Raw genomic sequence first — 16,778 nt, forward strand, 5'->3', positions numbered from 1 at the left:
GAGGCTTGAGGTCAGAGAGAAGTTATTCAGTTAGTGAAGCAGAGTAGCTGAGAAAAGATGGATCTGGGTTGTCTGTTGCACTTTAAAAGAAGAAAGAATGGAACTACTGGTAAAAGTCACAGAATTTCACAATGGTTGGTCATGGAAATAATCAAATAAAATGTGTGGTTCTGAGTCAGAGGATTTTTCATAATTTCCTTTTCTTCTCTGGAAACTCACTGGTACTCTCTAAAATTTCAATGTATTTGTTTTAAGAGAACTATAGACCCTGGTACAGTTGATGTACAATATGTAAGTTACAGATGCACAGTATAGCGATTCATAATTTTTAAAAGTTATATCCCATTTATAGTTATTATAAAATGTTGGCTCTATTCCCCGTGTTGTGCAGTCTATCCCAAATCTCTCATGTAGAATCTTGATTGACCCCAATATGTGGGGCCGAAAGGAACGCATGTATGGGGTCCAGCTCTACCAGTCAGGTGGGGGAGGGGAGAGGAAGTCCAGCCAATGGTGAGAAAGCCCACAGAAAGTAACAAACTCTTAGAAGGAACAGAGGGTAAAGTGAAGAATGGAAAAATGAAAACAAAACACAAATATGGGGTAACTTCTTGTGTTTCAGTGGCTGACTGCATGGTTGTCCTCCATTCTGCACCCTCCCCCACATGCACACCTTGATATGGCTTCATAGCAGAAGATATTTCCCACCCCTTGACTTGGGGCTGTCCCACATGTCTTGCTTCAGCCAGTGGGGTGGGGATAAAGTGACCTCATGAAAATTCTAAGTCATGAGAGGCCTTACGTATTTCTTATTTATTTATTAATTATTAGTTGATTTATAATGCTCTGCAAATTTCTGCTGTACAGCAAAGTGACCCAGTCATTCATCTATCTATCTATCTATCTATCTATCTATCTATCCGTTCCCTTTCTCATATTATTTTCCATCATGGTCTATCCCAAGAGACTGGATATAGCTCCTGTGCTGTACAGTTGGACCTCATTGCTTATCCATCGTGACTGTAAAGCCTAAGTATCCAATTCCCTCTTGAGCCTTGGAAAGAAGTCATTTGTTGATATAAGAATGAAAAGCACAACAAGCAAAGCTGCATCAGCTTCCTCATAGATTTACAGTTGAAGGGCAGAGGCACCTTGATCCATGGTCTGAGGCAGAGTTGCCCACCAGCTGAAGCTGGTCTATCATCACCTGAACATCGGTGGCATAAAAAAACAATTGTCTTAAGATACTGAGTTTGGGGATGGTTTGTTAATGTATCACTATTCTGGCACCAACTAACTGATACAACAGCCATGACATGAAACCTCAGAAGTATTTTTTTCAGTTTCAGGAAAGCTTTCTAATACAAATATGACAATCTACTACTTATACAAGAATGTACTTATGTGGTGACTCAAGGGTTAATACTTCGCACAGTTTCAGTGGAATGTCAATATTAAGGTATAAAATTCTGGGGAAAAAAAGAAAAATTAGGAGTTCCCTTGTGGCCTAGAGGTTAAGGATTTGGTATTGTCACTGCTGTGGCTCCCATTCAATCTCTGGCCCAGGAAGTTTACACCAGGGGTGCAGCCAAAAAAAAAAAAAAAAAAAAAAAAAAAAAAAGGAAAATTCATATGGCATGTCCATTTGGAAAAAATGCTGCAAATTAAAACTAAGAAAAGATGCTGAAGTTTTTGCTAATTTTTAATTTTTTGTCTTTGTAGGGCTGCACCTGCAGGCTTGGGGTCAAATGGGAGCTGTAGCTGCCAGTCTACACCATAGCCATCCCAATGGGGGATCCAAGCTGCACCTGTGACCTACACAACAGCTCACAGCAACACTGGATCCTTAACCCAGTGAGTGAGGCCAGGGATTTAACCCGCATCTTCATGGATAATAGCATCTGTTTCAGCTGAAACATGAAGGAATCCTCTGTTTTTTAAAGATACCCATTTTAGTCATTTTGAGCTGCTCTAACAAAATACCATAGACTAAGTGGTTTAAACAATGAAAATTTATTCCTTACATTTCTGGAGGCAGGAAAATCCAAGAGCAAGGTTTAGGCAGGGTTTAATTTCTGGTGGGGATTATTTTCCTGGCTGGCAGATGGCTACCTTCATGCCGTGTTCTCACAGGTGGAGAAAGATACATTTCTGGTATCTCTTCCTCTATTGTAAGGAGACAAGTTTTGCTGGATCAGGACTCCAACCTTAGGACTCCTTTTAGCATTAATGACCTCCATAAATGTTCTATCTCCAATGTAGTCTCAAGGAAGTTAGGAAAAAAAAAAAAAAAGGAGGTCCTGCTGTGGCACGGTGGGTTAAGGATCTAACTGCAATGGCTTGGGTCACTGCAGAGGTGGCAGTTTGATCCAGCCTGGTGTAGTGGGTTAAGGATCCAGCATTGCTGCAGCTGTGGCACACGTCACAGCTGTGGCTTGCATTCAACCCCTGGCCCAGGAACTTCCATATGCTGTGGATATAGCAACAACAAAAAAGAAGGTTAGAACTTCAGTATATGAATCTGGGGGGACACAGTTCAGTTCATAGCAAGACTTTAATCTGGGCTCAGTGGTTCTGAATTCTTCTCAAGTAGTAGCATATAGAAGAGAAATAACTAATAGCAATAATGATAAAATAGTGACATGATATTGTATATTTTTCACTACTTTATTTCCATAATAATTAATGTTTTATACTAAGGTGGCAATAGTTCCTGCCTTTAATGTTTAAATGAGGAAATTAAAATATTGTATAAATGAGGAGAATAAATGATTTGACAGGAAATAATTATGATGACCCAAGGAGAAGCTGAGAAAGCCTGAGAATTCATCCCTATATTTTTTTTATGATGATAATCTTTAGGATCAGAGAAGGGGAAGTTGGGACTTAACTTATGTAAGCCACTCCCATTTGGACATTAGATTTGAGAAGTCCTTCATGTTCCAGATGATCTATGAAACTGGTCATTCTAGAGATAAAGATACTGAGGTGCAAATTTGGGTTGGCTTGTTCTAAGTCACACGTAAATGGAAACCTGCTCCATCTTGCAAAGAACCTCCAGCTCTGACGCCTTGAGCAGACATTAAGGTAGTAATAACAGCTGTTAAAACTATCAATTTTCACTAGAAAATTAGTGAAAATTAGAAATAGCATCAACTAAAGACTGGTAATGAGTTCATATTTTAATGGAGACTGGGAGGTGAACGAAAGCTGAAAGAAAGGCATAAAGAAATACTGTGGGCATTTAGAAGTGAGAATAACAGGAGTTGTAAGACTAAAATAGGCTCATTCCTTCTGAAATTAAAAACTTTTGAAAAACTTTATACTGCATTCAATGGACATTGTCCATTCATTTCTCTGAACGTTGGAAATGACTTCTGAGAAAAACTAATATGTAAAAAAATAGGAAAAAAAATCTGGAAGAAACAAGTTTCAAGAATTGAAAAATCTTCGCATGGAATATACTATCCTAATTTATAATCTTATAGAAATTAAATATTTTATTTATTTATGTATTCTTGTATTTATTTATTTTTGCTTTTTAGAGCCATACCTGCAGAAGATGGAAATTCGTAGGCTAAGGGTTGAATCAAAGCTACAGCTGCCAGCCTATACCACATAGCAACTCAGGATCTGAGCCGTGTCTGTGACCTACACCATAGCTCACGGCAACGCCACATCCTTAACCCAGTGAGTATGTCCAGGGATAGAACCTTCATCCTCCTGAATACTAGTCAGAGTCATTACTGCGGAGCGATGACAGGAACTCTGAAGTTAACTATTTTTAGATATCTATATCCATATAATTTTGACCCATGCAACCATACTTTGGAAGTTACTATAGAATGTTCACCTGTATAAGAAGAAATGACAGTGTGGTTGACAAGTATAAATATAATAAAATTCATTGAGTTAAAAGAAAAAGAAATGACGCACTGACAGGAGACATTAAGATCCAAGAAGAAGGGGTCATGACAGACACGAGCTGTGGACAAAAGAGCCAGAAGTAAAGTCTGTCCCAGGATGACAGACCTAGAGAAAGGAAACCAGGTTGGAGCAACAAGACAATAGCTCTGGGGAAAGGTCTCCAGGAAGGAAAAATAAGTGATTGCTAGATTATCTGTTATGATATGCCACGTGGCGTAAAGAAAATTTCTGAAAGGTATATAGTAGATCTGATGGAATATTTGGAAAGGTAATGAGGATAAATACAGAGATAACTATGTCTAGTAGAATAATGGCAATTATTAATTCCCGGAAAAAACCAAAGTTGTATAAGGAAGGACATGAAATTATGATACAATAATTGGCTTAGTGAATAACATCTACTTAGGAATAATGAAATAAACAGATGTCATTGATTAAACGTCAGATAACTATATTAAGCATACGGAGAAAGTGGTTTTAAAGGACTTTATGAGTTATCTATTGTTGCCTAACAAATTGCACAACTACAAATGTAATAAATTCATTGAGTAATAAAAAACCCAATTACCCTCAAACTTTGTATCCTAACACAAATATTTATTCTCTTCACACTTCCTGTAGATCAAGAATTAGGGAGCAGTTTAGCAGGATGGCTCTGGCTCTGGGTTTCTCATGAAGTTAGAGTCTACGTGTTGGCAGGGTCTGCATCATCTGAAGACTTGGCTGGGCTGGAGGGATCACCTCAAGCTCAATCACAGTGTCAGAAATCTTCTGTTCCTCAGTGGATGCTGAAGGGTGCACCGTTCCTTACCATGTGGGCCTCTTCTCACAGCATAGCAGCCAGCTTCTCCTAGTGCCAGTTATCCGAGAGAGAGAGAGAGAGAGAGAGAGAGAGAGAGAGAGAGAGAGAGAGAGAGACCCTGATGGACGCAACAGTGCCTTCATGATACAGTCTCCAAAGCTGGACACTATCACCTGTTTTATTTCATTTGTCAGAGGTGAGTTACAGATTCCGGCCCACACTCAAGGGAAGGTGGATTAAGCCAAGTGAAGAACACCATAGAATCTGTGGACATAGTCTTTAACCAACTCCCTGCCTTCCTTCCTTGCTTTCTCTTTTTAGGGCCGCACCTGCAGCATATGGAAATTCTCAGGCTAGGGGAGAATCAGAGCTGCAGGCGAATGATACAGCCACAGCAACGCCAGATCCAAGCTGCGTCTGCTACCTATACCACATCTCACGGCAATGCCGGATTCTTAATCCACTGAGCAAGGCCAAAGATTGAACCTGCGTCCTCATGCATATTAGTCAGATTTGTTATGACTAGTATAAATGAGGAACTCCTGTGAACATATTTTTTAAATCCATGTAAACTTTTGATCAATTATAAAGTGTCGAGATAAACTCTAAATTTGATTAATCAAAGTAGTATAAGCCTTTTAACATGTAAGTACTATTAAAAATAGTTAAAAGAGATAGTGGTTGTCTCTGAGGAGAATTGGGGAGGTAAGGAGGGGGCAGAGATAGTGAATTTTTTTTTTTTTTTGTCTTTTTGTCTTTTCTAGGGCCGCTCCCACGGCATATGGAGGTTCCCAGGCTAGGGGTTGAATCAGAGCTGTAGCCACTGGCCTATGCCAGAGCCATAGCAACTCAAGATCCAAACCACATCTGCAACCTACACTGCAGCTCAAAGCAACACCAGATCTTTAACCCACTGAGCAAGGCAAGGGATCAAACCCGCAATCTCGTGGTTCCTAGTTGGATTCGTTAACCACTGAGCCATGATGGGAACTCCCTATTTTTGTATTATTATTTTCACAGCTCACTTCATCACTGTTTTATTAAAAGCTTTGTAAAATTGAAGGCAAAGAAATAAAATGGAAAATAGATAAACCTTCTCACCGTGTATCCAGCATCATGTAATGCCATGTCTTATACCATCCAAAGCTTCCTTGTATAACATTAGCTTCAACTGTTCCATTGTTTGAGAATGAGAGGTCTAAAGAAAGAAAAGGGGGAGTTCCCATTGTGGTGCAGCAGAAACAAATCCAACTAGGAACCATGAGGTTGCGGGTTCGATCTCTGGTCTCAATCAGTGGGTTAAGGATCCGGCATTACCATGAGCTGTGGTGTAGGTCGCAGACACAACTCAGATCTGGTGTTGCTGTGGCTGTGATGAAGGCCAGCAGCTACAGCTCTGATTGGACCCCTAGCCTGGGAACCTCCATATGCTGCAGGTGCAGCCCTGAAAGACAAAAAGAAAAGAAAAGAAAAGGAATGTTAGAGAGATTCTTCTCCCCAACTGATTTTTCTGAAAGGAAGGGAAGGGGCAGGAAGGAAAGAATAAGGAAAAGAGAGGGGCAGATAGGATAGGGAGGGGGAGGAGGAGGCGAGAGGGAAGGGAAAATAGATACTGTACTGGTACTTGTGTTCTCCTTCAAAGCCACCATATATTGCAGCCCTTCAGTATACTGTGAAATAAGGTAAACATTTCTCCAAAGAAGATATACAGATGGCCAACAAGCACTTGAAACAATGCTCAACATCACTGATTATCAGAGAAATGTGAATCAGAGCTACCATGAGATACCACCTCATACCAGTCAGAATGCCCATCATTAACACGTCCACAAATAGCAAATGCTGGAGAGGGTGTGGAGAAAAGGGAACCCTCCTGCACTGTTGGTGGGAATGTAAGCTGGTACAACCACTATGGAGAACAGTGTGGAGGTACCTTAGAAAATTATACGTAGAACTACCATATGACCCAGCAATCCCACTCTTGGGCATATGTCCAGACAAAACTCTACTTAAAAAAGACACATGCACCCACATGTTCATTGCAGCACTATTCACAATAGCCAAGACATGGAATCAACCCAAATGTCCATTGACAGATGATTGGATTAGGAAGATGTGGTATATATACACAATAAATACTACTCGGCCATAAAAAAGAACAAAATAATGCCATTTGCAGCAACATGGATGGTACTAGAGACTCTCATCCTGAGTGAAGTAAGTCAGAAAGAGAAAGACAAATACCATATGATATCACTTATATCTTGAATCTAATATATGGCACAAATGAACCTTTCCACAGAAAAGAAAATCATGGATTTGGAGAAGAGACTTGAAGTTGCCAGTGGGGAAGGGGAGGGAGTGGGAGGGACTGGGAGCTTGGGGTAATATATGCAGAATGTTGCCTTCAGGATGGATTAGCAGTGGGATCCTGCTTTGTAGCACTGGGAACTCTGTCAATTATCATGGAACACATAATGTGAGAAAAGAGAATGTATACATGTATGTGTAACTGGGTAACCATGCTGTGCAGTAGAAAAAATATATAAAGAAATTTAAAAAAACAAAAAATTTAAAATGAATCTCGAGGGCGTTTCCATCATGGATCATAGGTAACTAACCCAGCTAGTATCCGTGGGGATGTGGGTTTGATCCCTGGCCTTGCTCAGTGGATTAAGAATCTGGTATTGCTTTGAGCTGTGGTGTAGGTTGCAGACATGGCTTGGATCTGGCATTGTTGTGGCTGTGGTGTAGGCCAGCAGCTACAACTCCAATTCAACTCCTAGCCTGGGAAATTCCATATGCACAGGTGCATCCCTAAAACAAAACAAAACAAAATAAAAAATAATTTAAAAATTTAAAAATAAAAGGAATCATGATAAATCAGTTATCAAGGAACTTGATTAATCTTTGTTGAATGAATTAATGAATTCCCAAAGACCTAAAGCTCAAATGCTTTCAGTTCGCCAATATTATGGATTTTCCCACAAGGATATGGGAAAGCAATTGCTATATTCCTAGGGAAAATTTTATCTGCAGTCTTTCTTGTTTCTATATCTATTTTATGCACATTTTTTTGGTTATGCCTGTGGTATGTGAAAGTTCCCAGGCCAGGGATGGAACCTGAGCCACAGCAGCAACCCAGACCACTGTATTGACAGGGCCAGATCCTTAACCCACTGAGCCACTAGGGAACTCCTGTTTTGTGAATTTTTTTTTTTTTTTTTTTTTTTTTTTACCATTTCTTGGGCCGCTCCCGCGGCATATGGAGGTCCCCAGGCTAGGGGTCGAATTAGAACTGTAGCTGCCAGCCTACACCAGACCCACAGCTAAGCGGGATCCAAGCCGTATCTGCAACCTACACCACAGCTCCCAGCAACGCCGGATTCTCAACCCACTGAGCAAGACCAGGGATTGAACCCGCAACCCCATGGTTCCTAGTCAGATGCGTTAACCACTGAGCCACGACGGGAACTCCCTTGTGCACATTTTTATCTTTGTTTCCATGGCACCAAATACTCCTTAGGGTATATAACTTGAAAAGGCATCTGTCCCTTGGCTAGGCTCTAGAGCAGGCAACTGTCCTGCTTACCCTAAGTAGATCCATGTAGGCTTTTCTCTTTCCCAGCCTCTCATCCTTATTCTATTCAGTGCTCTTTCTTCCTTCAGGCACCTGTGGTGACCAGGGAAGCCTCTTGGAAAGATGTGGGTTTTTTTGTTTGTATCTCTCTCCTATATGGCCACACACCTTTGTAAATATGTTAATTTTACAAAGTTTCACGCACCAAGGCATGCCATGTATATATTTACATTTTTTTTTAAGTGAGAATGTATATTCAGCACTGAGTGACAAAAATGAACTAGAGTGGGTTAAACAAATTGGGGGTTATATTTTTCTCATATAAGAATTGATCAGGCTCTTTTCTGGTTATCACTGCTCCAGGCATCATGAGCAGCATGGATGAGCATCACAACACCCTGTACGAGGCAGTTCGGGAGGTCCTGCATGGGAACTACTGCAAGTGCTGAAAGTTTCTGGAGATTGTGGAGCTTCAGATCAGCCTGAAGAACTATGACCCTCAGAAGGACAAATGCTTCTTAGGCACCGTCAGGATTAAGTCTACTCTCCGCCCCAAGTTCTCCATGTGTGTTCTGGGAGATAAGCAGCATTGTGATGAGGCCAAGGCTGTGGATGTCCTGCACATGGACACTGAGGCACTGAAGAAACTCAGCAAGAATAAGAAACTGGTCAAGAAGCTGGCCAAGAAGTACGATGCCTTTTTGGCTTCAGAGGCTCTATTCAAGCAGATTCCAGGGATCCTGGGCCCTGGCCTGAATAAGGCTGGCAAGTTCCCTTCCTTGACCCACAATGAGGATATGGTGGCCAAAGTTGATGAAGTGAAGTCCACGATCAAGTTCCAGATGAAGAAGTGTGGTGTCTGGCAGTGGCTGTTGGCCACATGAAGATGACAAATGATGAGCTGGTGTACAGCACCCACTTAGCTCTCAACTTCCTGGTGTCATTGCTCAAGAAAAATTGGCAGAACATCTGGACTTTGTACATTAAGGACACCATGAACAAGCCCCTGCACCTGTACTGAGGATCAGGTCAATAAACCATCTGCCACCATTTAAAAAAAAAAAAAGAAGAAGAAAAAAGAATTGATCAGGAAATAGGCTGTCTCTGTCTGCTTTTTCCTTTCCATGAAGCCATCTTAGGATGTAGTCTTCCAAACTCATCACTGTTGCCTCAGGGTTTCAGAATGGCTGCTGCACCCCTGCATTGCCTCCACATTCTATAAAAAGGTGGAAGCCAGTCAAGTCTCTCCTCCATTGAGTGCCTTTCTGAGAAGCCCCAACTTGTGACTTTCATTTCTTTCTCTTGACCAGAACTGTGTTATCTGACCACCCCACTCAATGTAAGAAAGACTGGGAGATATAAAGTAATTGTTTATGCAGGTATTGCTGTTTGTTTGTTCATTTTTAACCTGGATTAATTGCTGCTATGGCAACAATATGCCAAGACCTCAAGAACCACTCACTGAACCAAACCCATGATGCTGACTCAAATCAGGAATGATGATTGATTGTTTTTTAGGGCCGCACCCTCAGCACATGGAAGTTCCCAGGCTTGAAATCAAATTGAAGCTGCAGCTTCTGGCCTATGCCACAGCCACAGCTACGCCAGATCTGAGCCCTCTCTGCGACTTATACCATGGCTCAGGGCAACGCAGATCCTTAACCCACTGATCAGGGCCAGGGATTGAACCCTCATCCTCATGGATACTAGTTGGGTTCATTACCACTGAGCCACAACAGAACTCCTGTTTAAAGCCACTGAGTGTTAGGATGGATTATAATGCATCAAAGGTTAACTGGTGTAGTAGCTGCCTTAAATAAAATCAAGGCTATGTGTTTAGTAATGGAGAGCATAAAAAAGGCTCTTAATTAGGCAGCTAGTCTTCGTCATAGAGTAGGCCATTATTTTCCAACTCTATGGTATTCTGGGAGCTCAGATGAACTGATGTCTTTCTTAATTGATTTTTTTTTCAAAAATTCAATATAATGAGTTCCCGTCATGGCGCAGTGGTTAACGAATCTGCCTAGGAACCATGAGGTTGTGGGTTCGATCCCTGGCCTTGCTCAGTGGGTTAAGGATCCTCCATTGCTGTGAGCTGTGGTGTAGGTTGCAGATTCAGCTCAAATCCTGTGTTGCTGTGGCTGTGGTGTAGGCCAGTGGCTACAGCTCCAATTCGACCCCTAGCCTGGGAACCTCCATATGCCTCGGGTAGCAATCCTAGAAAAGGCAAAAAGACAACAACAAAAAAGAAATGAATATGATGATAATTATTTAACTATTATTTTATATTAAACTGAGAGATTCGGGATGCATATTGAGTGGGCACGTTCTACCGTTAGTGGGCAGGAGAGGAATGTACCAGCCTTGTGCCACCACAGGTTCTTACTCAGAGGAACCCCACCAACCATCATGGTGGTTTGGGCTATCATCCAGTTTAGGTGTTTTCATTTTTAGTCATATATTGCTCAAATCATGCCTGGGTAAGACTGGTATTTAGCTGGGAGGATAAAGAAATGCTGATTGGAAAAGCGTCAAGAGGTACGTAAAAATCCCATTAAGATTGTCTTTGACAGATCTGTGGGCTACAATAACATGTCTTTTTCTCATATAGCCTGGGAACTTTCCATGGCCTTGTAGGAGCCAATGCTAAAAAGGAAAAATAGAGCAATGATTATTATATCCATGTTGGCATATTATTTATTGAAATAAAGACAGCATATTTCTGCAGTGTTTTAGAAAGAAATATGTCTAAAGATGAGTCAGAAACCTCTCATATTTGTTCATTTTGAAACAACATGAAAATTGTAAACATAAACCATTAGATTTTTTTATGCAAAATGCAAGAATCCCAAATATCAGGTCCAAAAATTAGTGTTTTGTGGTGTCTATATTGAATTCTCTGATATGAAATTATATTTTAAGCTATAGTTTTATATATAGTTATTACCAAAACTAATTATGCTATATCTTTTAGATTAAAATATGTCAGTGTGTCTTTTAGTAAATGAGGAAATTTAAAAGTACTTTATATATAATCGATTAATATTTCAAATGCAATATATATGCATATGTGTACATGTATCTATACATATATCTAACTATGAGATCTATCTATATCTCATAGTTACTTAACTTGTCATTTGCTTAGTGTTGCTTCTTTAACACAAATGCATGAGGGTAAGAGATGGCTCCCTGGGTGACAGGGGGTATTGCCAATAGGACAGCAAAAATGTAACTCATGAAAGGAATTCTGTGTGGAGATGTGTGGCTTAAAGGGTGCTGGTGTCTTCTCAGACTCTGCCCTGTTTATCTCATTCATAAGCTGGGTTCTGCTTCGGTTTCTTGCCCTTGACCCAGGATGAGGCATTTGCTGTGTTAATTAACCCCCTAGGCAGCAGTAAGTCCACTGGCTGCCTACCCCCTTCCCCACCCACCACTCAGGGCTCAGTTTCCTCAGTCTTGGAACCTCACTTCCCCCACCCCCCGGCCGAGTCTTGCAGCAATGTGTTTCTCCTTCATTTCCAAAATGCCCTTCCTTAGCAAATCCTTTTTGTATTGTAGACTCTTCGGGAGTTGAGGGTAAAATTAATTTGGCAGGCATGATTCTTAGGAGAATTTATTTCCAATAAGCTGGCATCTGATAAAAAGGGATTAATCCAGTGGAGAAGTGCTGACATTTTCAGAGGGTTAAACAGGACAAAAAACTAAGATGGCCATCTTCTCGGTCTCGACCAGATGGGTGATGGACATCTGCAGTTCCAGACTTCGATGTTCTTAGCCAAAGGCCCATTTAAAATTAATTAGTATAAAACAATGATGCTCTGTCCAGATGCAGAAGGGCCTTCAAATAAGGAATTCCACAAGCTTCACATCTAAGTGCTGACCTGATTCACGATGGCTCTGCTCTGGGAATATCCCATCTGTAGCAGGCCTGATTTCCTTTTTTAGTACCAGGCTCTAGAGCAGAGAGGAGTCACGTGGTTTCTTCAGCTTCCCACCAAGCTGTAAAGAATAATTAATGAAGGGCCAGCCCTGGAACCTATTTTCAGCTTACTTAATATATAGATGCACAGCTGAGATTTTCCAAATAACAGTAAATTTACTTTCTTCAGCTAATTGGCTGTTGCTTTAACTAAGATTATTGCTGGTTAGTAATAATGCCCCGTACTACCAGTACTCTTCATTATTACAATGTGCCATCTCCAAATGCACACTTGTGTTGTTAATAACAGAGTATGACTGTGATTTCACAGCTTTTTAAGGGTCCAGGACCTGGAATTCAGGCTGCTGGTGTTCAGATGCCTTTTTCTTTCATTTTCTAACTGAGTTTAAGCCGGTTACCAAGCCTTTCTCAACTGGAAATGTCATCTGGAAAATAAGCATCATACTTGTTTTGCAATCATTAAGGAATGATATGGACAATTTGAAAAATTATTTCTGGAGTTCCTGTTATGGCTCAGTGCATCAAGAACCCAACCTAGTGTCTGTGAGGATGCAGGTCCATATCCTGGCCTCACTCAGTTAGTTACAGATCTTGCATTGCTACAAGTTGTGGCATGGTTGTAGATGAGGTCCAGATCAAGTGTTGTTGTGGCTGTGGTGTAGGACTGCAGCTGCAGCTCCAGTTCAACCCCTAGCTCAGGATCTTCCATATGCTGTGGATGAGGCCCTAAAAAATACAATAAAATACAATACAATAATGATTTCCTGTTCCACTGATCTATATTTCTGTCTTTGTGCCAGTACCATATGGTTTTGATGACTGTGGCTTTGTAGTATAGTCTGAAGTCAGGGAGCCTGATTCCTCCTGCTCCACTTTTCTTTTACAAGATGTCTTTGGCTAGTCTGGGTCTTTTGTGCTTCCAAACAAACTTTAAAATATTTTATTCAAGTTCTATGAAAAATGTCCTTGGTAATTTGATAGGGATTGCATTGAATCTGTAGATTGCCTTGGGTAGTATGGTCATTTTGATAATATTGACTCTTCCAATCCAAGAGCATGGTATGTCTTTCCATCTTTTTGTGTCATCTTTGATTTCTTTCATCAGTGTCTTATAGTTTTCAGAGTACAGGTCTTTTGTCTCTTTAGGTTTACTCCTAGGTGTTTTATTCCTTTGGATGCAATGGTAAACAGGGTTGTTTCCCTAAATTCTCTTTCCTATCTTTCATTGTTAGGATATAGAAATGCCATCGATTTCTGTGTATTAATTTTGTATCCTGCGACTTTGACAAATTCATTGATGAGCTCTAACAGTTTTCTGGTTGAGTCTTTAGGATTCTCTAGGTATAGTATCATGTCACCTGCAAATAGTGATAGTTTTACTTCTTCCTTTCCAATTTGGATTCCTTTTATTTCTTTTTCTTCTCTGATTGCCATGGCTAGGACTTCCAAAACTATGTTGAATAGTAGTGGCAAGAGTGGAAATCCTTTTCTGCTCCTGATCTCAGTGGGAACTCTTTCAGCTTTTTACCATTAAGAATGATGTTGGCTGTGGGTTTGTCATATATGGCTTTTATTATGTTGAGGTAAGTTCCCTCTATGCCCACTTTCTGAAGGGTCTTTATCAGAAATGGGTGTTGGATTTTGTCAAAGGCTTTTTCTGCATCTCTTGAGAGGATCATATAGTTTTTATTCTTCAGTTTGTTAATGTGGTATATCACATTGATACATTTGTGGATATTGAAGAATCCCTGCATCCCTGGGATAAATCCCACTTGATCATGATGTACAATCCTTTTAATGTATTGTTGGATGCGGTTTGCTAGTATTTTGTTGAGGATATTGCATCTATGTTCATCAGTGAAATTGACCTGTAATTTTGTTTTGTTGTGGTATCTTTGTCTGGTTTTGGTATCAGGGTGATGGTGGCCTCATAGAATGAGTTTGGGAGTGTCCCTTCCTCTGCAATTTTTTGGAATAGTTTCAGAATGACAGGTGTTGGCTCTTCTCTAAGTGTTTGATAGAATTCTTCTGTGAAGCCCTCTGGTCCTGGACTTTTTTTTGTTGGAAGTTTTTTAATCACAGTTTCAATTTCAGTACTTGTGATTGGTCCACTGATCTCTTCTATTTCATCTTGGTTTAGTCTTGGAAGATTGTACTTTTCTAAGAATTTGTCCATTTCGTCTAGGTTTTCTGTTTTATTGGCATACAGTTGCATGTAGCAGTCTCTTATGATCCTTTGTATTTCTGTGATGTCCGTTGTTACTTCTCCTTTTTCATTTCTAATTTTATTGATTTGAGTCTTCTCTCTTTTTTTTCTTGATAAGTCTGGCTAAGGGTTTATCAATTTTGTTGATCTTTTCAAAGAAACACCTTTTCATTTCATTGCTTTTTTCTATGGTTTTCTTCATTCCTATTTCATTGATTTCTGCTCTGATCTTTATTTCTTTCCTTCTACTAACTTTAGGTCTTGTCTGTTCTTCTCTCTCGAGCTGCTTTAGATATAAAGTTAGCTTGTTTATTTGAGCTTTTTCTTGTTTCCTGAGGTGGGCTTGTATTGCTATAAACATACCTCTTAGAAAAGCCTTTGCTGCATCCCATAGGTTTTGGAGTGTGGTATCTTTGTTGTCATTTTGCTTCTAGGTATTTTTTAATTTCCTCTTTGATTTCTTCAGTGATACATTGGTTGTTTAATAGAATATTACTTAATCTCCATGTGTTTGTGTTTTTTGCAGTTCTTTTCTTGTTGTTGATGTCCAGTCATATAGTGTTTTGGTCAGAAGAGATGCTTGATATGATTTCAATTTTCTTAAAGTTGCCAAGGCTTGATTTGTAGCCCAGGATGTGATCAATCTTAGAGAATGTTCTGTGACATAAATGTAGATCAGTGGAACAGGATAGAAAGCCCAGAATTAAACCCATGCACCTACAGTCAACTAATCTATGATAAGGGAGGCAAGAATATACAATGGAGTCCCCTTAATAAGTGATGCTGGGAAAACTGGACAGCCGCATGTAAAAGAATGAAATTAGATCACTTCCTAACACCATATACAAAAATAAACTCAAAATGGATTAAAGACCTAGATATAAGACCAGATACTATAAAACTCTTAGAGGAAAACATAGGCCAAACACTGTCCGACATAAATGACAGCAACATCTTCTCAGATCCACCTCTTAGAGTAATGACAGTAAAAACAAAAATAAACAAATGGGACTTAATTAAACTTAAAGTTTCTGCACAGCAAAGGAAACCCTAAACAAAACGAAAGGACAACCCACAGAATGGGATAAAATATTTGCAAATGAATCGAGTGACAAGGGATTAATTCTCCAAAATTTATAAACACTTCCTACCACTCAATACCAAAAAAACAAGCAATCTCATCAAAAACTGGGTAGAAGATCTAAACAGACAATTCTCCAAAGAAGAGATATGGATGGCCAAAAAACTCAAGAAAAGGGGTTCACCATCACTCATTATTAGAGAAATGCAAATCAAAACCACTATGAAGTACCACCTCATACCCGCCAGAATGGCCATCATCAGAAAGTCTAAAAACAATAAGTGCTGGAGGTGGTGTGGAGAAAAAGGAACCCCATTACACTGTTGGTGGGATTTTAAATTGATGCACCCATTGTGGAAAACAGTGCAGAGATTCCTCAGAAAACTAAATATAGAACTACCATTTGATTCAGCAGTTCCACTCCTGGGCATCTATCCAGAGACAACTGTGACTCAAAAAGACACATGTACTTCAGTGTTGATTGCAGCACTATTTGCAATAGCCAAGACATGGAAACTACCTAAATGTCCATCAACAGAGGAGTGAATAAAGAAGATGTGGTATATATACACAATGGAATATTACTCTGCCATTAAAAGGAATGAAATACCAGCATCTTTAGCAACATGGATGGACCTAGAAATTATCATGCTAAGTGAAGTCAGTCAGACAATGAGACACCAAAATCAAATGCTATCCCTTACATGTGGAATCTGAACAAAGGACAGACTGAACTTCTTTGCAGAACAGGTAATGACTCATAGACTTTGAAAAACTTACGGTTTCCAAAGGAAACAGGTTGGGTGGTGGGGGGATGTGTTGGGGGTTTGGGATGGAAATGCTATAAAATTGGGTTGTTTTGATCACTGTATAACTATAAATGTAATAAATTCATTGAGTAATAAAAATAATTATTTCCTTTTGGGTATATGATAGGATTCCACTTCCCCATCTTATCTGAAGTCAGGTGTGGTCATATGGCTTGAACTTGTGAGTGGAAGTGATTAGTGTACCTTCCATGCAGATGTTTTAGAAGCCATTGAACAGATTACTGTGTCTCCTGTCCCATGTCCATTCTCCACCCAGTGTAGGGTCATAACCTGAGTCCCTGAATGATTGTGTTGAACAGACTCCTCAGACCACCCATGATGGGCATGTAGCTTGAGTGACAAGTAACTTAGTTGATTCAAGCCTTTGAGGTTTTGTTTGTTTGTTTGTTTGTTTTGCTTTTTAGGGCTG

General features: G+C 40.0%; 1 long non-coding RNA gene and 1 pseudogene across 1 annotated transcript in view; both read left to right on the forward strand.

Moving 5' to 3' along the window:
• LOC110257460 overlaps nucleotides 1-9,691 on the forward strand; it is a 47,321-nt pseudogene extending 37,630 nt beyond the window's left edge.
• Nucleotides 16,238-16,778, forward strand: part of LOC110257461 — a 331,523-nt gene continuing 330,982 nt past the window's right edge. Inside the window, exon 1 of the long non-coding RNA XR_002340074.1 lies at nucleotides 16,238-16,289. This is a non-coding gene — a long non-coding RNA (uncharacterized LOC110257461). The remainder of the gene's footprint in view (nucleotides 16,290-16,778) is intronic.

The sequence above is a fragment of the Sus scrofa genome, chromosome 17 (genome assembly GCF_000003025.6).
Source record: "Sus scrofa isolate TJ Tabasco breed Duroc chromosome 17, Sscrofa11.1, whole genome shotgun sequence".
NCBI lineage: Eukaryota > Metazoa > Chordata > Mammalia > Artiodactyla > Suidae > Sus > Sus scrofa.